Source organism: Gadus macrocephalus, chromosome 9 (assembly GCF_031168955.1).
Source record: "Gadus macrocephalus chromosome 9, ASM3116895v1".
NCBI lineage: Eukaryota > Metazoa > Chordata > Actinopteri > Gadiformes > Gadidae > Gadus > Gadus macrocephalus.
This window is the reverse complement of record NC_082390.1, coordinates 22350132-22373043: the sequence shown is the minus strand read 5'-3', so window position 1 is coordinate 22373043 and position 22912 is coordinate 22350132. Positions and strand designations below refer to the sequence as shown.

The following is a 22912-nucleotide window of genomic DNA, read 5'->3' as shown; positions in this document are numbered from 1 at the left end:
TCCGTGACGTACCGGATGCAGAAATTTAGAACGCATGCGTGCCCATCCCCCCACTCCGGTCCAACAACAATATAAAATGATACCGTAATGCACCTGTTCTTTGTCTTTGGATCTTTTGAATAAATGGATCAATACATGATGATTCACAAAAATCGGACACGTTAACGGAGCACTGAACTAGGCCCTCTCAGATGCTATTTGTTTCACTATGACTCCTTTCAGCTAGTGGTGCCGAGATGATGCCTCATGAAACGTCAAAGCCTCTCAGCCAGATGAACCACCAAAGTGGTTCGTGCTCGAAGCTTCAAATGAGTACGCTAGGGACATCTAGTGGTGAATGAAATTATGACAACCCAACCCAAAATGTGATTTTTGCTTCGTGTGCCGATACAACATTAAATCATTTGAGAATTTAAGTCATTTCAGTGATACATGTGTGTGAGTGTGCCATTCATAAAATGGCACAGAGCTCATGCTAGAAAATAAATAATTTGGCAAAAGCGTGTCTTAGCAGACGCTTTTATCCAAAGCGACTTACATCGGTAAATACACACATTGACACACCGACGGCAGAGTCAACCATGCAAGGCGACAGACAGCTGTCAGGAGCAAAGTGACAGGGACACAACACTGAGCTAGGAGGAGCTGGGGTTTGAACTAGCAACCTGCCGGTTACAAGTCAACTGCTCTACCTCCTGCGCCGAAGCTGGGGAACAATAGTCTTTTAGGGGGGGGGAAGAAGGAAGGAAAGGGGGGAGAGAAAAAAAGAGAGGAAAAAGGGAGAAAAAGGGGAAAGGGAAGGGAATGAGAGAAATTTAGGCCTCCATCACATAAAAAACAATTAAAAACCTGAGAATGTGGAGTTTTGTGTGCAATTGTTCAGCCTTGGAATGGAACAGAAGGTCGGCGGTTCAAGTCCCACCGGTGACAAACATTTGTTTTGGTTCATTCATGGATGTACTCAAGATCTCTTGCGCAAATATAATTACCGTTGTCCTCCATTGACACACATATGCACTTATCCTAATGGGAATATTCTAATTACTATGTTACTTTCTATACCACTATTGTTGTAGCCATACAGCTATTCAAAGCACACCTGTGCACTCTTTAGCAAGCTACTTATTTAGTTATTATTTGTATTGTAACCTGTAGGCTCAATTTAGCCTCCATCTTCAACCTACAAGTATTTCAACTATAAATCATTTTGTGTGCATATTATATTGCAATAGTAGTATGTCGCTTCCTCTTGTGGAGTGGATCTGGCTAATGGTTCGAATAAGATGACCAGCAAATAAATCCTAAAACATTTGTTAGTATATAAACATGTTTATTTGAACATATAACATATCGATTTAACACAGGTGATCTTTGTTCCTCCTCTCCACCAACCACTGCTCCTTGGTCAGGGACTCGGAGGAGGGGCAGGGTGCAGAAAAAAGCGGTCTGGTGACGGGACCTGGTTGTAGATGAGGGCAGGAACCGGTGGCTCATACCAGAGCTGGATGTCCGGGCGCAGCCGCTGGTTCCTCCACAGCGTGGACGCAATCCAGCGCTGGTCCTGCTGGGGAATGGTCTTCCTCATTTCCACCGGCAGCCAGAACTGATCTGGAGCAGCAAGAGGAGGAGCAGGGAGGAGACCAGGAGGAGCAGGGAGGGGACCAGGAGGAGCAGGGAGGGGACCAGGAGGAGCAGGGAGGGGACCAGGAGGAGCAGGGAGGGGACCAGGAGGAGCAGGGAGGGGACCAGGAGGAGCAGGGAGGGAACCAGGAGGAGCAGGGAGGGGACCAGGAGGAGCAGGGAGGAGACCTGGAGGAGCAGGACTCATATCTGTTACAACCTACATAAAGAAAATTAAAAAGATCATAAATCATCTATCCGCTACACGCTACAGTATGTAAGACCTGTATAGAGGTTATTACAGTTGCACTAACAAGAGGAGAAGAGCTGGTCCTCACCCCCGACATGACAGGGCTGGATGGAGGCAGAGAGAAAGGGGAGACAGGCCTGTAGAAGCTGGGACTGGAAGGGGGCGTCACTTGAGGTGGGGTAGCGGATGGAGTGCTTCTCCCAGACGGGACAGTGGCAGGGCTGGAGGGACGCTGGGAAGAGGGGGAAACGGAGCAGATGAAGTACAATTACAAAACAAGGATAGTGTTGGCGGTATGGCTGTGTTCTAAGGCATCAGGCACAGCTATAGGTACATCAATTACCTCAACAGGCCTCCTAGTCAGATTGACATTCGGCTTGGCTGCAGCAGACAAAGTCCCACCGAACCGCGCTTTCTCAAACTGAAAATCAACCAAGAATAGTCTTAATAAAATGGTGTTAAAAATGACATTATACACACCAGTGATAGATTAGAGATTAGATTAGATTAGATTAGGCTTTATTGATCCTTTTGGGATGACTCCCTCAAGGAAATTGATTGTCCAGTATCTTACAGAAAGAAACACAACACAATATTAAATTATATACAATATAAGATAAACAATACACTCTTAGATAACTATAAAAAGTAAAATAAAAAGTAAACAGTAAACAATAATTATAATATAATATAAGATAAACAATAAACTCTTAACTAACTATAAAAAGTAAACAAAAAACAGTAAACAGTAAACAATAAACTCTTAGCTAATATATAAAGTAGAGATAATAATAGAGGTAAAACAGGATTCAAGTAAAATAAAAGATAAATGTAGAGAACTGTATAGAGGATTAATATAAATAAATAAATATATATAAATAAATAAATGTAAACATAAATAAACATATATATATACACATGCACACACGTATACATATACACACACATACACATATACATACACATATATATACATACATACACATACATACACACATGGCATTGTGGATAAATATCATATCATATATGAAATGACGGTGAGCAAGGGGTGGCTGACAGTTAAATTAAATAAAATAAATTAGCAGTTCAAATTAAGCAGTGGAATAGGTTATATCTCTCCTCTTTACTCTATTACTCTATTACTTCTATTACTTCTATTCTATTTCCTCCTACTTCCCTCTGAGTGAGGAGTTGTATAGTGTGATGGCATGAGGGACAAAGGAGTTCTTTAGTCTGTTGGTCCTAACTTTGGGAAGGAGCAGCCTTCCACTGAACAGGCTCCTCTGGTTGCTGATGACAGTGTGCAAGGGGTGGCTGGCATTGTCAATAATGTCCAGCAGTTTGTCCAGTGTCCTCCTCTCTGCCACCGTCACCAGTGGTTCCAGCTTCATGCCGACCACAGAGCCAGCCCGCCTGATCAGTTTATCCAGTCTGGAGGTGTCCCTCTTGTTTATGCTGCCTCCCCAGCACACCACAGTGTAGAAGAGGACGCTGGCAACCACAGACTGATAAAACATCCACAGCAATTTGCTGCAGATGTTGAATGACCGCAATCTCCTCAGGAAGTACAACCTGCTTTGTGTCTTCCCATATAGGTAGCTGGTGTGTGTTTTCCAGTCCAGTTTGTTATCCAGCCAGACCCCGAGGTATTTGTAGGAATTCACAGCCTCCACCTCAGCTCCGTCTAGCAGGACTGGTCTCGGACTTGGTCTGGATCTTCCAAAGTCAATGACCAGCTCTTTTGTCTTAGAGGTGTGGAGCTGTAGCCGGTTAGTGTGGCACCAGAGAGCAAAGTCCCCCACCAGACTCCGATACTCCTCCTCTCTGTCACCCCTAATACACCCAACGATGGCTGTGTCATCGGCGTACTTCTGTAGATGACATAGCTCAGAGTTGTAGCAAAAGTCTGAGGTGTACAGGGTGAAGAGAAGAGGGGCCAGCACTGTACCCTGGGGGGCTCCAGTGCTGCTGACCACAGTGTCAGACGTGATGTCCTTCAGCCTGACGTACTGTGGCCTGTCAGTGAGGTAATCATCAATCCAGTCCACCAGATAGGGTTCCACTCCCATCCTGTTCAGTTTGTCGTGAAGCATAGGGGGCTGGATGGTGTTAAAGGCACTGGAGAAGTCCAAGAAGAGAATCCTCACTGTGCCGCTTCCCTTATCCAGATGGGAGTGGACTCGGTGTAGCATGTAGAGGATGGCATCCTCCACACCAACATCTGGCTGGTACGCGAACTGCAGGCGGTCCTGGGCGTGTTGTACCTGGGGTCTGAGGAGGTTGAGGAAGAGCCGCTCCAACGTCTTCATCAGGTGTGAAGTGAGTGCCACCGGTCGGAAGTCATTCAGCTCGCTGGTCCTGTTCTTCTTCGGAACCGGAACGATGCAGGATGTTTTCCAGATCGTGGGCACTCTCCCTAGCCGCAGGCTAAGGTTGAAGATCCGTTGTAGCGGCTCTCCCAGTTCTGCAGCGCAGGTCTTCAGCAGTCTCGGACACACTTTGTCTGGGCCTGCTGCTTTCCTGGGCTGGAGCTTCCTCAGCTGTCCTCTGACCTGGTCTATGGTGATGTGAGGCGGGGATTGTGTTGAGGTGGGGGGGGAGGAGGGGGATGTTGTGGTGTCTGGGGGGAGGTGTGTAGAGGGAAGGAGAGATGGCTGTGGTGAGGGTGGGGGTGGTGGTGGTGGTGGTGGTGGTGGTGGGGGGGACGAGGGCTGGTTGAACCTGTTGAAGAAGTCATTCAGCTCGTTCGCCCTCTCCGTTGTCTGCATTGTCCCCCCTGTAGCTCTGGTCTTTGTGTTGTGACCTGTGATGGTCCTCACACCTTCCCAGACCTCCCTCATGTTGTTCTCCCTCAGCTTCTGCTCCACCTTTCTCCTATAGCTGTCCTTAGCTTCCCACACACAGTGTTTCACCTCCTTCTGTGCTGCCTACATGGCCTCCCTGTCCCTGCTCCTGAAGGCAGCCTTCTTCTTGTTGAGGACAGCCTTGACTTCCCACGTTACCCATGGCTTGTTATTAGGGTAGCAGCGGACAGTCCTGACAGGGGAGACCACGTCTGCGCAGAAGTTGAGGTACTCCGTCAGACAGTGTGTCATCCCCTCTATGTCCTCACCATGCGGGTCGATCAACACATCCCATACGGTGGTGTCGAAACAGTCTCTCAGGGCACTTTCCATCTCAGGGGACCACCTCCTGATGGTGCGAGTTGTCACCGGCTGTCTTTGGACCAGGGGGATGTACAGTGGCTGTAGGTGAACCAGGTTGTGATCAGACTTCCCCAGTGGGGGGAGGGGAGTCGCTCTATATGCATCCCTCACATTAGCATAGAGGAGATCAATTGTCTTGTTGTTTCTGGTAGTACAGTCTACAACCTGGTGAAAAACTGTAGAATCCAAAGTTACGTGATTAAAGTCCCCAGAGATGATCATAAATGCCTCAGGGTGCTGTGTCTGCAGCCTTGCTGTGACGGAGTGTATCTTCTCACAGGCAGTGGCTGCGTCCGCTCTCGGAGGAATGTAAACACAGACGGTGATCACATGACTAAAATCCCTCGGCAGATAATATGGCCGCAGGCTAACAGCTAGCAGCTCGAGGTCCCGGCAACATGAGACTGTCTTTATGGAGATATGTCCTGGGTTACACCAGCGGTTGTTGACATACATGATGAGACCCCCACCTTTGCTTTTTCCGCTCGCTTTAGTGTCTCTGTCGGCTCTCACGGCAGTGAATCCCAGCAGGTCCACGTTAGCATCCGGTACAAGGTGGTTGAGCCATGTCTCCGTAAAGATGAACAAGCTGCTGTCACGGTAGATCCGTTGGTTGTTCAGCGCGGACAGCTCGTCGATCTTGTTCGGCAGCGAGTTCACATTCCCCATGATTACGGAGGGAATAGATGGTTTGTAGCGCCTACGATTATCCGCTAGCTCAGCCTTTATCTTAGCTCCAGCCTTGCAGCCCCTGGGTCTCCTCCTCAGCTCCGCTGGGATTGGGTGTCGTATCCCAGCCCGTCCGTTTGTTTGTTTGTTGTTTGTTTTGTCCGTTTGTTTGCAAAGCCAGTAGTTCCTCTCTTGAGTAAGTGAGAGAGCTGGCTCTTGGTTGCATTTTTAGAAAAAAAAAAAAATAGAATAGAAGTATCTATAGTATATAGTTTAGTATAGTACAGTATATATATTAAACACAATAAGTAGAAAGAAGTTAAAAAACGGGAGAGCTACTGGAGAGGCAGCCGTCTCCCACAGCGCCATGGCAACAATTGATTGATCAATTGACAATTGATACGCATGAAAGTTATGTAAACACACAGATCTGAGATGAGTTGATCATGGCTAACCAGGTGAATGACATGGTATTTAATGTGATGGAAATATTCACCATCGCCAGCGTCAATGCAGGCCTCCCAGGGCTCCGTGCAGGCGCAGCAGAGGTGGAGGCTGAGGTAGCTGCAGGGCTTCTCAAAGACTGACAGACAGAAAAAATAAAACCATTAAACAAGCATTAGTACTAATGGGATTTTGTCCACATCACAAGTTGTAAGCCTACAAAATGCATTTATTTCACCAGGCTCTCAATATTACCTGCTGGGGGTGAAAGCCACAGGTACATGTCTGCGCTACCCTTAAGATAGAGGTCTGCCCACGCAGCATCGTGGGACACTACTCAATCTGTAATTAATTGAAACGAATGATTTACTTAGACACAATCGGTTCACTATGGAGTTTTGGTTTACTGTTGGGGCAAAGTTTACCTGCTGGTAGAGGTTGTGCCACTTGGCCTGTTTCGGAGATGGCCTGTTCCATGCACTGGAGGGCCAAGTGCCAGAAGAGGCAAATGCCTTCAGGCGGCTCACCCACTCCTCAGACCCCATGGCTCGATGCTTCTTAGTAGACATCTGAAGACAAGGGGAAGAATGGCCAAGTTAATATACATTGTCAAAGACATATGCTATATATATATATATATCATATATATATATATATATATATATGTGTGTGTCTCTGTGTGTGTGTGTGTGTGTGTGTGTGTGTGTGTGTGTGTGTGTGTGTGTGTGTGTGTGTGTACAAACTAGGACTCATCATATTTGGTATGGGACCGTTACCTTTACCTACCTTTACACTTCATGAATCATATGATACATACAAAATAATCCCTAGGATATCCCCATGTAATTTAAAATGGTTGTTTACCGTACAGGTGAATTAAAATGGTCGGTCACCGTAATCGTACTACTAGTTCCTACTGAGGCTGACATGCAATAAGTTAACAAGAAGTTGACCCAAGTTAGTAAAGTTAAACCGATGCTAACATGCTAGTAAATTAACCAAAGTCAGTGAAATGACAAGGAAAAGTAGTGACATGTCCGGTGTTTCAGTTCAAGTCGTGACCGGGTTAACTGGTGACCCTCAGCCGAATGCTACGCTTGTTGTCGTGGCTACGCCAGAGGTTAGAAATCGGGACCAGACACGTAGCTGTCCTTGCGAATGCCTCTTTGATTTGTTATTCAATAAAAGTCAAAAAGATTCTAATCTCATTCGTTTCTGTAGTCAGTGTTCGAATTACGGGGGGTACCGGGGGGTCTGACGGTCCCGATTGAGACTTGATACCCCCCAAATGGCATTAAAATGAAACTTTGAGGGGTACCGAGAATAATATATTTATTCTTCAAATTGCGTGTTTAAAAGTGTCTTCTTATTTCTTAAATGCGTTCGATGTTTACTATGAGTAATATACTGACATTAAAATTCAAACACCCCTTGAATGGACTGTACCATTAACACGTCTTCAGCGGTCTTTCAACGTCTTCTCTATGGCTTGACCTCAACTTGAACTCGTCGTCTGACTTTAACTTAAACTTGACGCGTGAACCAACTTCTTTCAGCTCGGGCTAACACTAGCTACGGTAAGGAATGTTTTTATATTAAGTATTGACTGGCTCATGTTAAGCCCCTGTGAGGGGGGTATAGAATGAACAACGAGGACGCAGTGTTGTGGTCAAGTCCAAAGTTGTAATGGTGTTCTCAACAAACAGTACATATCTTATGCAATTCCAAATACCAGATATATCTGTAAAGTATTCATAAAATGGCATTTTCACAGCATTCAAAACCAAACCACTTTCAAAACAACATTCAAATAAACAGCATATTAAAGTGTGCATTGTTTGATTACTAAGGCCGAATCTCGATTCTTCCCCTTGCCCCTTTTGCTTTGTCTTTGTCTTTGTCTTAACCCTAGCACTTGCAAGTGTAAGGGCCAAGGGCTGAGATCTTTCCCCTATGAAATGAGACGCCACTCGGTTTCGGGTACGTCATCATTCATCGTCGCCAGCTGGCTGCCCCGTCACCAGAGCGCCGAAACGCCAATAAAAGCCAGAGAAGAAGAGCGATATATATATATATCTTAGATGCTGCCGCCATCGTTGAAGAGTTGAGGGTGTGTGTGGTGAAACGGATCAGTGTGTCCACGGTTCGGTTCAGATAACCGTTTTGGGCCTCGGTTTCGGATACGGTTCGGATTAGGATCATGTCCGTGATAGTAAAAAGGCAGACTTTTTTTTGACGGAGGGTTTGGGGGAGAAACACAAAAATGAATGAGACCCACAGGCTATTTGCAATGTGTTAATTGACTGCAATCAGACAACTTGCAAGGCTTTTTTGTGCAATAAATGTTCCCCTAAATGCATTTGAAAACATGGTGCACTGAGTGTAACATGTAAGGGATAACGGCCGACGAGGCTTAGAACTCTGGCGACGAGCGCAACGAAGTTTAAAGCCCAGTTTGTTTTGAACGCTGACAGGCTGAAGGGAGGGGCGGGAAAAGTCTCATTGGCTCGGGCAGCACTGGAGAGAATGCATTCCGCTGGGTCCTAAACACCCTTTTGTATCGGACGTAGGCTACAGTTGGCAAAGTACGCTACATAAGGCAATGCCTTCATGAAACCGAAATCCGCGGATCTCCAGAATGCTCCGAACTGTGGTAAACGAACCCAACGGATTCGGATACAATTCGAATCCGCTGCAGGCCCTGTAGCATCTAGCTGGCAAGCTACCATATAAGCCAATGGAGTGGTGGTATACGCGCTAATTGTATCCTAAAACTACCGTTTGAAAGCTTCAGTTAAGACCTACAATACTATGCATCGTTCGTGTAGCACATTTCAGATCAAACCGAGTCATTATAAACATATAAAAAGTTGTGTAGATAGCTGTAAAATATTCCTCGCTTCAAGCAGCCATGTTTTTTTTTAAAATTCCCGGTTTCGCTGCTCTGGGTGCTCTGGGATAGCCCTTGGAGGAGCAAGTGAGCTCTCAAATCATCTTAAAAATAAGGGGTACATAGCACTCAATCTTATCCCTTAATCTTATCCCTTAATCTCAATACCCAAATTGGGTATTGAGACACCACTAGCTCTCACATGAACGCGCAACTTCAAGGGTAAGGGGGAAGATAAGGGGAAGTATTGAGATTGGGCCTAAGTACTACATTTAAAGCTTTCCACCATAAGACATCTTTCCATAGCTATTAACAAAAAAAAAAGATAAACCTCTCAAAAGTATTTTTAACTTTAACACCTTCTTCAATAAGTATTATTTCAGCTAAAACACACTAACAATAATGTCTAACGACACTTAACCTGAATACTGTGCCAGCTAGGGCTGGGTATCACGGCCAAGTTCCTGAATCGATTCGATTTAGATTCTGAAGGCTTTAAATCGATTAATCACGATTCGATTCAATCCGAATCGGTTCCATCTGCTCCTAGATTGAATGATAATTTTCTTAAGTTGTAAGGAAATATTCTTTATAGGCCATCATCATTAATTCATCACTAAAATCATTAATTGTGACTAAAATCTTGTAGTTGTGACTGTTAATTAACATCCTTAGCAAGATTTTACATTATATTCAACGTGATGGCCTGCCTAATTCAATATATTAATGAAATTATCTCCATGCAACACACTGCAAAAGACATGTTTTTATTTTGTAGGCTACATTAATGACAATCCAGGCAACTATAAACAAAACTGCCTCCATCTTCCTAAAAGATATAAATATAACCATTGAAAAGATTATACCATTTAAGATAAAATATTCAAGTATTATAAAACTCCTTAAATGTATATTTTTTTCAACATATTTACAAAAAAATAATAATAATCGATCTCATGCCCTGTGAATCGATAGCGTGAAATTTAAACGAAATCGATCCAAAATCGATTAAATCGATTTTTTTACCCAGGCCTAGTGCCAGCTTATTCACACTTATATTATATTTTACACATTAAATTAACACAGCGCCAACACGCATTGTCAGGGAATGGCGGACACTTTCCTACCACGCGCCTGCCCATGGGATGCTAACAAGCACGCTACGGCAGAGCGACTCGCCCGTGTTTAACCCAACTACCCCTTCAAACAATTCAATAAGTATTATTTCAGCTAAAACACACTAACAATAATGTCTAACGACACTTTAACTGAATACTGTACCAGCTTATTCACACTTATATTATATTTTACACATTAAATTAACACAGCGCCAACACGCATTGTCAGGGAATGGCGGACACTTTCCTACTACGCGCCTGCCCGTGGGATGCTAACAAGCACGCTACGGCAGAGCGACTCGCCCGTGTTTAACCCAACTACCCCTTCAAACAATCCATGCCTGGCTATAATCCTCTCGGCATGTTCCCTAGCATTAAAATATAAATATATAAGCAATTACACAACCACCGTTCCTACCTGTGAGGGGGGTATAGAATGAACAACGAGGACGCAGTGTTGTGGTCAAGTCCAAAGTTGTAATGGCCGCAAAAACGGCAAGCACGCTATTCCCCCTACAGGCTGACCGAGGCAAAACAAAAGCAATCGAACACCGACCATCGAAAGATTGAACACAAAATGAGGTGGAATAAAGAAACTCTGCAACAACTTTCCTCATTTAGCTCTTTAGAATAATTTTGTAGCAAATAAAGAATAATGAATTTTTTAGATAAACATGGAAATAAACAACATATTTTACCAGCATCACTTTATAACTTCAAAGGGCAGAGCAATGGGTAATAGATAAAAATAGTGAGAAAAGTCAGTTTTTGCATTTTGAAGCACTCATCTACTGCATTAAACATTTTAAACCTTTTTACTACAACACATATTTATAACCATTACACACTCCCCTACAACTCAGATGTCGTCCCCGACATGTAATATCTAAAGCAGTTAACCAATGGATACAATGCTATTAGATTATTCTGACAACACAGTCTTCATCCAAGCACATTCATTTTAACAGTCCATGAGCGTTTGTAGCATGTGTTCATGTGTTCCCACTCAGCGGTCTCAACAGTCCATCAATGTGTGTAATGCATGTGTGTATGTGTTAGCACTCGGCTCAGTCCAAAAAAATCCATGAGTATATGAGTGTGTGTATGTGTGATGCTCTTCCTTTAGTACCAAGGAACAACAGCTGGCTGGAAATTGGCATGCTGTACTGGAGTCGGCCATCCATGTGTTGCTTGCATGGTCCCATAGTGTGTTGGCAGGTACCAGTACATGGCGTTACTTGGACATACAGTGCTGTAACAACCGGGATTGCCCAGCTGGTCGTATGTGAAAACCCTAGGCGCTCGTCTTTCCCTCACAGGTCGCTGGTATTGTTCATTTGCACTGTTTTCACTTTGACTTTCAGGTGACTGTATATCAGGCTCTCTCTCTTCCAAGGCAACTTCCTCTTGAACAAGCTCCTCTTCACTGGATGCTTCCTCGCCTCCTGTTAGTGTATCTTCACTATCTGGGTCCAGCTGAGGAATGACTTGTCGCTCGATTTCAGAGACCTGTGAGAGTCCTGTGATTTCCATGTCAGTATCCTCTTGCTCCGTGTGCACCTGAGGCATATAGTATCCATAGTCATCATCATCACTTTCATCACTTTCTTCTTCATTCGATTGTTGCCTGTCTTCATTGCTCTGAGCTGTGATTTGTCTCTTTGTTTTGGTAGGTTTTAGCTGAATCTCCAGAGGCAAGTTGTCACATGGCAACAAAAGGTTACGGTGCAGAATCCTACTTCCTCTCCCTTTTCCTTGCTCTGGCACTACTTCATATATGGGCATGTCTTTTCCCACCTGATGTACGACCTTGTGGATGCAATCCTCCCAGTGGCTCCTAAGCTTCCCTGTTCCTCCTCTTGGTGTCATATTCCTTACAAGCACACGGTCACCCTCTTGCAATACAGAACTTCGTACTTTGTTGTCGTGATTTCGCTTGCTCCTCTCAGCACTTTTTTTTTGCGTTTGCTGTTGTGATCTCGTATGCCTCCTGCATCTGTTGTTTCCACTTTTTCATGTATTCTTTATGATCACGAGTTCCAGTCTCAGGGTTTAAACCAAATAACAAGTCAACAGGTAGTCTTGGCGATCTCCCAAATAGGAGATAGAAGGGAGAGAAGCCTGTGACTTCACATCTTGTGCTGTTGTATGCATAAATGAGTTTGGGCAGGGACTCTCTCCAATTTGCCTTCTGTTGCTCAGTCAGTGTTTTCAGCATTTGTAGTAGTGTTCTATTCAAACGCTCCACTTGCCCGTTACCCTGCGGGTGATAGGGTGTTCAGTGTTTCCCCCAGTAAATGTCTCAGTCAAGGTGGTAAGCAGTCGGTGGTGTTGTTGGCGAAAAATTTTGGGGGTTATTTTGCTCAAAGATGCCAGTACGCATGAATGAAATAAACGACTGTTTATTTCCATATAAATAAACAGTAGGTACAAATGTTGTGCAAACATGCAGATTTTTCGGCCCTCGGTGTGAGGGAGGGGTCCGTTAAGTCGATGGATGCGATGTTTAATCATTTAGTCCAAACTACAGTAGGCTACGGGCAAACCTGAAGTCACCGTCGTGACATTTCATATACGTCCCGTGTGTGTGTGTGTGTGTGTGTGTGTGTGTGTGTGTGTGTGTGTGAAAGGGAGGAACTTATTTGAAATCGGCCGTGCGTGCCTGTTTGTTGTTTATTGTTTTTGATTTAACAATATATAGGTTTAGAGAAATCTGGCTTTCAGAACTCAGTGCCTACCCACTCACTGACCTCACCGCACGTCACTGGCGGTAGATTGACAGGTGACTATGATAGACTATGCAACAATATATTCAACCACCAGATGTCCCCGTCTCAATTACACTCAAAAAACTTTATTGGCACGACTAATGTTGTAAACAGTATTACCTGAGTATTACGAATGCCATTTTTTTTTATTTTTTTTTTTCAATACATTGGTAGTCAAGGCGGGGCCCTAGTCTTGTTAAGGCGGCCGCCTTAACAAGATAGTGCTGGGGGAAACCCTGGTGTTGTTCTTGAGCCCATCACACCACAGCGGCTCTTCAGCTGTGCAAACAACTGATTTTCAAATTCCCCACCCTGGTCATGGTGGATTCTGAGGGGAAAACCAAACTTTAGTGCATAATCATTAAAAATCTTATCAGCAACAGTTTTGGCGGATTTAGATGTGGTTGCATAGGCTTGTGCAAAGCGCGTGTAATGATCAACTACTAACAATACATATTCGTAACCACCTTTACACTTTACACAAGTCGATGGATACAAGTTCGAATGGCTGAGTGGTGACAATTGAGGTAAGTGGAGCTCTTGTTTCTCGACAGGTTTTTTTTCCGTTTGAGGCATGCACAGCCTTGAGTGACGTAGTGCTCGATCTCTCGCTGCATGTGTGGCCAGAAGAAGCGATCCCGAACGAGTGATGTTGTGCGTTCCACACCTTGATGTCCCATTTCGTCGTGAAGTTCTCTCAGTACTGTTGTCTTGTATGCTTCAGGTAGAACCAGTTGTGTTCTAGTTGCAGTCTTTCAATGGAATATCCCTTCATTATCAAGGCTGAGTTTTTCCCACTCGCGGAGTAAACACTTGCTCGGTGCACTGAAGGATTTTAGCTGCGGTCCTACAGGCTTTTCATCCAACAGTTTGCAGGCTATGACGGGGCCAATGATCTTGTCATTTCTCTGAGCTTTACAGATGCCTGCTTTTGAAAGGGACGTAGGTGAGCTCTGGTTAGTTTTTACACATTCGACTGCCATCAAGGACCATGTTGTGCATGCTGGCTCTTTTGTCCCAACAGCTTGAATTGTTGTCAGGGTGTGTGTGTTTCCCTGGTTTTCCCTCCTGTGTTGATTACTGTTCCCTCCCCTAATGTGTCTCAGCTGTTGCTCGTTGTGTTTGTTATTTAAGCCCTCGTCTTTCCTTTGTTCCTCGTGCTGTCATTGTGGTTTGCTGTGGTTGTTTGTGGTGGCTAGTCCTGCGTGTTCCGTGTTCCCTGTCGTCTCCCGAGTTCCCTGTCGTCTCCCGAGTTCCCTGTAGTCTCCTGAGTTCCGAGTTGTCTCCCGAGTTCCGAGTTTCCTGTGCCTTAGCCTTTAGGTTGAATAAAGTGCCGTTTCCGTTCAATACCGTCTGCGTTTGGGTCCTACCTGCCTGCATGCACCCGCAGTTCCTTAACAATTGTAGCTTCTACTGAAGGAGAAGACATTTGTTCTGTGCATTTGTCCATCATTGTTTCTATGTCACAGGGCATTCTTGAGAGACCATCAGCATCACAGTTCTCTTTACCCGGGCGATATTTGATAGTTAGGTGGAAATCCGCCAATTCGGCAACCCACCTATACCCGGTGGCGTTCAGTTTGGCCGTCGACAGCACATAGGTGAGTGGGTTGTTGTCCGTGTATATAGTGCAAGATGAGCCAATTAGGTAGTCCCGAAAACGTTCAGTAACAGCCCATTTCAGAGCTAGGAACTCAAGCTTCCCTGAATGAAGATGGTAATTCTTTTCGGCTTTGGTCAGTGTGCGAGATGCATAGGCTATGACACGTAGCTTTCCCTCCTGCTCCTGATATAGCACTGCACCCAGGCCTTGGTTTGATGCATCTGTGTGCATGATGAATGATTTGTTAAAGTCTGGGAAGCCAAGTATAGGCGGTTCAACCAGGCAGTCAATCAATTTTTCCAGTATTTGTTGGTGTTAGTCAGTCTATGTTATCGGTTGGTTTGAAGGTGTCCCTTTTTTCTTTCCTTTTAGCTTCCTTGTCCTTTAATTTCTGTCTCTTTGTTTGTCTGATCCAGGGTCAAGTTCAGTCAGTGCATACAGAGGACCAGCAATGCGGGAGAAGTCCTTTATGTACTGTCGGTAGTAGCTCAGTAATCCCATGACTGATCTCAGCTCTCCCACAGTACGTGGCCTCTTCTCCTTTAATGCTCTCACGGCGAGGGTATCAGCAGGGTCCATTTGACTGCCCTCAGCCGACACTATGCGGCCCAAGTAGCGGATCTTATGCTTGAAAACTTCACACTTACTGGGTTTCAGCTTTATTCCATGCTGCCGAAGGCGCTGTAACACTGTCCTCACATCCTCTACGTGATTCTCGAAAGATCTACTAAAGACCAGTGTGTCGTCCAGGTAGGGTATACAGATCTCATCTCTCAGTCCTTCCAAACATTCTTCCATACAGCGCTGGAAGGCAGCTGGAGCATTCATCAGGCCAAAGGGGATTCTGATCCATTCATAAAGACCCCATGGTGTCACAAAAGCGGTGATGGGTCTGCTCTCCTTGGCCATGAAGCCCTGATGATACGCTTTCCCTTGATCTAAAAGCGAGAACCATGAGTTTCCTGCTAGGCCGTCCATTATGTCTTGTACTCTGGGAATAGGCTGACGGTCAGGGAGAGTTTTTTTGTTTACTTCACGGAAATCTATACACAGCCTTAGACTACCGTCCTTTTTTCGAACGCACACCACCGGTGATGCGTACGGTGAGTTAGACTTTTCTACCCAGCCCTGGGTGATGAGGTAATTTAAGTAGTCTTTCATTTCACGGTACAGTGGCTTAGGCACAGATAGATAGGTTCTTGCTACAGGCGCAGTCTTTAAGGGATATACTGAGTTGCAATTTTTCTATGCAGCCAATATCTTCATCTGATTTTGAAAAAGTGGCAGACTCTTCTCTTAGCATTCTCTTAGCATTCTCTCTCTGGTTCACTGAGATGGGTCAGATTTACAGGTGGATCCCAAGCATCAGTAGTAGTTTGATTCTTTTCAACTCTGATGTGATTCATTTTAGCTCGAGGGGGATGGCGGGACCCCTCTAGTATTGAAGTTGGGTAGACTGCTTGGGTCTGCTGGACAGTCCCGATCACAGTTCTTCCTGCTAGTACTACATCGTGGTCCGTAGGGTTCTGTACACTTATAGTGATGGATGGTTTAGCCCCTTTAGTCACCTTTTACGAGTGTTTCACATAGCTCAAGTCCCTCTGTCCAGCGCGGGTTCACATCAGGCTCGAAGATGAGTGTGGTATCTTCCTTTGGTGATTCCATAGACACATTGCACTTTACTTTGACGGACATATGTTTGGGTATAGTTATCCTCTCTTTTTTTGTCTTGACTACAAACTCGCTTGTCTGCCCATTACTGACTTGCTCTACTACAGTAGTTACTTGTTCTATGAAGGCCTTTGCCTGGCCTGGGAATGTTGCTCTTACTGTGTCCACCAGGTGTTCTCTGCCAGCATTCGACAGTTTCGATATATTATTTACAATGAGCCCAATGACATTAGAACCAATAATTGGTCGAGCAATATTTCCCTTCATTACAAGTGTGGGGACGATAACTTCTGTAGTGGGAGCCCCCGCGTAAGCTAAACTAAAAGTTATCTCTACCCAACCCACGTATGGCATGTTCTCTCCATTTGCTGCCACTATATCTAGAGTATGTGTCCAAAAGCTCAGAAATATCTCTCAGTCTTGTGTCTGGTAAGTTAACTCTTTTCCACAGGTCAATAATCAATAATCGTTACTTGGGAACCCGAGTCCCACAATGCCTGGACACTTTGACCTTGGATGAAGCAATCAATCAAGTATTGTTCACCTACTAATGGAGCCATTTTTGCCTGTTTTTCTTTCTTTTTGTTAGTATTTACAGTAACACATGACGGTGATGAACACTCTTTTTGGTGTAAAGCCCAATTATCTACTTGACATGGCCTAGAACAGTAGAGCACTTTTTTACATGATGCACATTGTTTCAGTTTAACCTCTTTGCCTTTTTTTTTTACAGTGTGCACAGTGCTGGGACGTTGTGGTACTACTGGTCACTCCCTGTCCCGTGCGAGCGACCTTTCCCCGTTTAAAGCCTCACCTCCAAACTGTCTTTGTCCCCTCATTCGACAACCAGCAAGGAAATGCTCGCTGCTGCCACACCTATAACAGTGCATGCAATACTCCTCCGTTCCACTCTGTTGACAGCCAAAACATCTTCTCATACGCCCAGGAAAGCTGCGCTGAGGGGCAAACCTTTGCTGGTACTGGGCGTTCCCTCCTCTGTGTCTGGAGCCAGGTGTGAACCAGTACCCCTGTGCCTGATCCTGCACCCGCTGATCTGAAAACTGTGGGACAGCTGTAACATTGGCTCCACCTGCTGGCGGTTGCTGTCGAGGCGTGTATTGGGGCTGTTGCATAGACTCTCTGATTTGTGACACTACAGCTTTAAGTTCTTTGAACATAGCCATTTCAGACCTAATTTCCTCAAGCTGAGACAGAACATTAGGGGAGGTTTGAGTGTTTTGTTTAACAGAGTTTTTTTCCTTCACTTCCACAGGAGCGTCGCTTGCCTGTGCTGAATTGATGTTGGCGAGCCGTTGTCCCAAAGTTTTTCTCTTATGTTGACTCTCTGTCTCAAGTGCACATGCCGTGTTCATTCGCTCAAGTAGCAGTTCATCAGCGATGTCAGTTTGTTCAAGGTAAGGCTGAAGATCGCGCTTGACGTTGTCATTTAGTAGGCCAGTTAGCACAGTGTGAAGAAACATTTTCTGCACTAACCCTGGGTCATATTGGAGAGCCGACTCAGACTCCTGCGAAGCGAACAAAATCTTTTGTCTCAGGTCGAAACTACGAATCAGGAAGTTCTGTGGAGTTTCTTTGATGCCCTGCACCTCTGAGGACAGTTGCTTATAGAGGTCAGTTGCACTTTTCTCCTGGTAATCAGAACGGAGTATTCGCCTTAATATGGGTAAAGTCAAGTTGGATTTTCCCTCTAAATAGCTACGAAGTTGCATGCCAGGGGATATTGCTTTTATTACCGCATCTACAATTTCAATCTCTGGAAACCCCTTGTTTAGGCCATGTTCGATTTGGCGAGCTAAGCTTGAAAATGTCAATCGATCTTTCTGACCGGCCTCACCGATCTGGCCAATTACCTTGAAGTCCTTATGCCATGGAGGAAGTGCAGGGGGGTGGGCTGTGATCTGTGTTAACTTCCTAGTGGGAGCCATGTTTTTAGTTTCTCTCATTTCTTGTTTGTCATTTGGTTTCGGTGTGTTTGCCAACTGAAGCTGCAAGACCTCAATTTCCCTTAATATTCTTTCCTCCTCGTCATTCTGTTTTTTCTGTGTGTCGCTTACTTGTTTTAACGTGCCATTTTCAGCAGCTGTCTGGAGCTCAGAAATTTTGTATTGGAGATGGAGTAATCGAGACATCCCTTCATCTTCAAGTTTTCCTAGCTCTTCACTCTGTATGTAGTTTGAAATCAACGTGATGAGGGCTGCTCGACCCTTGCCAGTCACATGCTCAAACTCAGCTCCGGTGATGGTTAGACTATCACACAAATCCACAAGATGATCTCTAGACAGCACGCACAATTCCTGTATTACTTCTAGCTGTATTTTCTCCAATTCTGATGAATCCATTTTCTTCTTTTATTTATCCTTTTTTAGAGCCTGGTTATTAGCGTTGTGAAGTGATACCTTTTAATCTTTGGGTAGTAGTTGTAGCTCTCCTGGTATGAAGTAATACCTCAGATCACTTGCCTTCAGCCCTCGGACAGTCGGGATCTCACTGTAGCCAATACACCACCTGCTCTCGAAGTCTGGGTTGTTTTAGAAGAGTTGCATGACGGTTGGGGGACATCTGACGTAGACGCTGACCAACACTGCACGCAATCCCAGCGGGGCCTCCAAATGTTACGCCCCTGTGAGGGGGGTATAGAATGAACAACGAGGATGCAGTGTTGTGGTCAAGTCCAAAGTTGTAATGGTGTTCTCAACAAACAGTACATATCTTATGCAATTCCAAATACCAGATATATCTGTAAAGTATTCATAAAATGGCATTTTCACAGCATGCAAAACCAAACCACTTTCAAAACAACATTCAAATAAACAGCATATTAAAGTGTGCATTGTTTGAGTACTAAGTACTACATTTAAAGCTTTCCACCATAAGACATCTTTCCATAGCTATTAACTAAAAAAAAAGAAACCTCTCAAAAGTATTTTTAACTTTAACACCTTCTTCAATAAGTATTATTTCAGCTAAAACACACTAACAATAATGTCTAACGACACTTAACCTGAATACTGTGCCAGCTTATTCACACTTATATTATATTTTACACATTAAATTAACACAGCGCCAACACGCATTGTCAGGGAATGGCGGATACTTTCCTACCACGCGCCTGCCCGTGGGATGCTAACTGTACGTCCACACCAGGAGCGACCAAAGCGTCAAAGACGCTTTGGTCGCTCACAAAGTTTCGCTGCGAATTTTTCTGTTCGCTTTGGTCGCTCAAGTCGCTCATGACGTACAATTCAATTATGCAGACGCATTTAAAGGAGCCGTATGCGTTTAGTAGGCCCTACAGACAGCCATATCAAATAGTGAACTCTCCCATACACCTTGGCCATATTGCCGAGACGGTTTTGCTTGTTCGATAAAGTGCTTCGACAACAAGTAGGACAGTGAAAAAAAATCCTAAAATGTAGGCTAATTACAACCGAGAACAAAAAACCCTGCGTGCTGTAGTAGTTGAAATATGTTTCACTGATCTGGATCTGCAAATCATGATCTGCACTCATTCGTCGCATTCAAAACAAATAGACATTAGCGCACATGGCTAATTTGCATACGTGCACAGGACTGTTGGCTCCGCAAGGCAAATAATGGAACATATCTATCTATCTAGGTCTTTCTGTCTATCTATCTATCAACGCGTGTCTAGTTTTAATGTGATGTATTGTGTGTATGTCCAGTCAGACTTGTTCTGTGTGGTCTTGTAGGCTACTGTCCTGTGTGGGCCGAACCACCTAAATGGATTCCCGACGATTTGTGTCGTTTGGTATTAATAAAGACTTGAATAGGCTATCTATCTAGACTATTTAATTAACAATTATTCACCTCAGGCTCCGTGAATAGTGGGGAATAGAGGGATAAAAGACAAGAGATATATCCCTTGTCATTTATCCCTCGTCTTGTCGATTAGTTTGTTTATGTGACGATTTCAAAAACTTTTTTGGTTTTGTTTAAAGCATGCTACACGCGATTGGTTGGTTAGATTGGTGGCATGTAGAGCAAATTAAAATGAGTCCCGCTTAAATACGAACGTTCTAGATGTAGCCTATAAATACTCCCGCTTATCATCACTTGATATCCAAACCACTATGGCGTTTCGATCTCTGAACTGAAAAAGGGTGGGTTCGTACAACACCGGGTGCCCAGTTACAGCCGCGATTAATACTTCAGCCGACATTTTGTTCAGTGAGTGAATAAAGGTAGGTAGGAACCAAAGTGCCTGCCGATGTTCCCTGGGATCCACGCAAGCGAAGAGCGTCTACATTCCGATTGGCTGTCAGTGTTTGGCCGCTGAAGCGAATAATAGTCATTTGCATAAAGTTAAAAAGTTTTCAACTTCTTTTTGACGCTCTGGTCGCTCAACTTTGGCCGCTGGTAGCGTTGGTCGCTTTGGTCGCTTTGGTCGCTCTTGCCCATAGAAAGTGAATGACTTCCGGCGATTTGGTCGCTCAATTCGCTTCTGGTGTGGACGGACAGTAACAAGCACGCTACGGCAGAGCGACTCGCCCGTGTTAAACCCAACTACCCCTTCAAACAATTCAATAAGTATTATTTCAGCTAAAACACACTAACAATAATGTCTAACGACACTTTAACTGAATACTGTACCAGCTTATTCACACTTATATTATATTTTACACATTAAATTAACACAGCGCCAACACGCATTGTCAGGGAATGGCGGACACTTTCCTACCACGCGCCTGCCCGTGGGATGCTAACAAGCGCTACGGCAGAGCGACTCGCCCGTGTTTAACCCGTTACCCAACTACCCCTTCAAACAATCCATGCCTGGCTATAATCCTCTCGGCATGTTCCCTAGCATTAAAATATAAATATATAAGCAATTACACAACCACCGTTCCTACCTGTGAGGGGGGTATAGAATGAACAACGAGGACGCAGTGTTGTGGTCAAGTCCAAAGTTGTAATGGCCGCAAAAACGGCAAGCACGCTATTCCCCCTACAGGCTGACCGAGGCAAAACAAAAGCAATCGAACACCGACCATCGAAAGATTGAACACAAAATGAGGTGGAATAAAGAAACTCTGCAACAACTTTCCTAATTTAGCTCTTTCGAATAATTTTGTAGCAAATAAAGAATAATGAATTTTTTAGATAAACATGGAAATAAACAACATATTTTACCAGCATCACTTTATAACTTCAAAGGGCAGAGCAATGGGTAATAGATAAAAATAGTGAGAAAAGTCCGTTTTTGCATTTTGAAGCACTCATCCACTGCATTAAACATTTTAAACCTTTTTACTACAACACATATTTATAACCATTACACTCACATATCTATTCATTGTTTGTCGGGGCTGTGTAATGATTCATACGTCCGGTGTTTCAGTTCAAGTGGTGACCATGTTAACTGGTGACCCACCCTCAGCCGAATGCTTCGCTTGTTGTCGTGGCTACGACAGATGTTCGAAATCGGGACCAGACACGTAGCTGTCCTTGCGAATGCCTCTTTGATTTGTTATTCAATAAAATGTCAAAAAGATTGTAATCTCATTCGTTTTTGTAGTGTAATTGGAAGAAACTTGTCACGTAGAACCGTTCTAAGCCGAAATAAATGGAAAATTAATGTTTAAAATATGATAGACTACGGGATTCGAATTCATACCATTGCAGGGAAAAAATATAACAAACCGCAATTCCATTCCATTGTGCCGTTGACCCACTGGGGAAATATCCGCCGTAGTATATTAAAATTCACAAATTCTTCTTGAAAACACGAAAGGCAGCCAGATCAACTTGTGACCCTACTATCCATGTTGTTAAGACCATGCATTGGTAGCGTTTCCAAAAGATAAGACGCCTTTACATCCAGTTAATCAAAACCTAATGTTTCCCCCCACTGCTTGAAACTAGCCAAAAACACTGTTATGCGCTCATTCTATCATTTCGGTCGCCTGATGTGGTGTTGTTGTCCCCTTTCACTGGATGTCTCTGTAAGCAAAGCAGCGACTTCGGAAATTCAATTCAATTTTAATTCAATTTTATTTGTATAGCCCTTAATCACCATTACAGTCTCAAAGGGCTTAACAGGCCAAATATTTGTGACACCCCCCTTTACCCATGCCCCCACACGGGCAAGAAAAAACTCCCTTGAATCAGCAAGGAAGAAATCTTGAGAAGAAACGCAGTGTAGGGGATCCCTTCTTCCAGGGATGGTCAGGAGTGCAATGGGTGCCACAATTGACATACAGGTAAATACATGCACATCATATTAAAATGGTGATGGGGTTCTGGCCGGTTATCCATGGGGAGAGTCCAGGCATCCAGTCCAGCACCCGCAGCACGCTACAACAGACAGAATAGTGAATTAGAACGGAAAAGTACATAGTGGGAATGTATAATGTAATAAGAAAAGCACAAGCAAACAGAGTAGCCTTCACTTCGCATCAGTTGTTTTCACACTCCAAATGCAAGGTTGTAGAGGTGCGTTTTGAGCTTCCCTTTGAATAGCTCCACAGAGTCAGCTTCCCTGATCGCTGATGGCAGCCTATTCCATAAAAAAGGGGCTCGATAGGCAAACGCTCTCTGTCCAGCCGATTTCTTTTTAACCTTCGGCAGTGAAAGAAGGCCAGCTCCCGAAGACCAGAGGGACCGAGAAGGACTATAAGGAATGATCAGGTCC

At 44.4% G+C, this 22912-nt stretch overlaps 1 long non-coding RNA gene across 1 annotated transcript in view; it reads right to left on the bottom strand.

The window, feature by feature from the left end:
* Window positions 1-1307: 1307 nt before the first annotated feature.
* Window positions 1308-22912, bottom strand: part of LOC132464862 (uncharacterized) — a 39124-nt gene continuing 17519 nt past the window's right edge. Inside the window, exons 2-7 of the long non-coding RNA XR_009527372.1 lie at window positions 6615-6758; window positions 6445-6531; window positions 6242-6317; window positions 2214-2291; window positions 1959-2102; window positions 1308-1840 (exon numbers count right to left, since the gene is read on the bottom strand). This is a non-coding gene — a long non-coding RNA (uncharacterized LOC132464862). The remainder of the gene's footprint in view (window positions 1841-1958; window positions 2103-2213; window positions 2292-6241; window positions 6318-6444; window positions 6532-6614; window positions 6759-22912) is intronic.